The sequence below is a fragment of the Elephantulus edwardii genome, unplaced genomic scaffold (genome assembly GCF_000299155.1).
Source record: "Elephantulus edwardii isolate Elephantulus edwardi_28Jun2011 unplaced genomic scaffold, EleEdw1.0 scaffold00440, whole genome shotgun sequence".
NCBI lineage: Eukaryota > Metazoa > Chordata > Mammalia > Macroscelidea > Macroscelididae > Elephantulus > Elephantulus edwardii.
In genome coordinates this window covers 808,968-809,708 of record NW_006400190.1, presented here as the reverse complement: position 1 = coordinate 809,708, position 741 = coordinate 808,968, and positions in this window count along the sequence as shown.

The following is a 741-nucleotide window of genomic DNA, read 5'->3' as shown; positions in this document are numbered from 1 at the left end:
AATGTATCATCTTGGGAAACGTAGGTCAGTGATGAGAACGTGAGGATAGTGCAGAACAGGACAAGGTTCTGATCCGTTGTTTATAGTGTCCTTACACGTTGTAGAACTGTCCATAACCTAACAAGGGAAAACAGTGTGTGTGTATTTGTGTGTGTATATTTATGAGGGCCTTGTGGTAGAGAGTTTCTCTGCCAAGTCAAGGTTCGCAGTTCAAATTCACCAGTTTCTTCCCAGGAGCAAGATGAGCAATCTCCTACGTAACTGACAACCTCTGAAAATCTGCTGGGTGTTCATCTATATGTCAGTTCTGACTCAACCAAAAAGTTTCTCTCTCTCTCTACACACACACACACACACACACACACACCTTTATATAAGGGCAAGGGAGCTCTGGTGGCCTAATGGATAAGGGACCCAAAAGCAAACAGTGCACACCCACCAGCTGTTCCTCCAAACACAGCTGGCAATGTCTTCCCATGCGGTTTAGAGTCTCTAAAAAATCTCCTTAAGGGTCAGCTATGAGTTGGTTCCGACCCGAGGGCACAAAAGTCAGTCACTACCACACACACCCCACTGGTATCTTCCCACAGCAGGACAAAAAAATGTCCTTCTTTTTTTAGTTGTTTTTTTTTTTTTTTTTTAGTGTGCGTGTACCGTCAAATCAGGTCTGACTGGTACAGGAGGATATTGCGCCTCCTTCTCCGGCAGAGCGTCTGGTGGATTTGAACCGTGTTCCTCTGG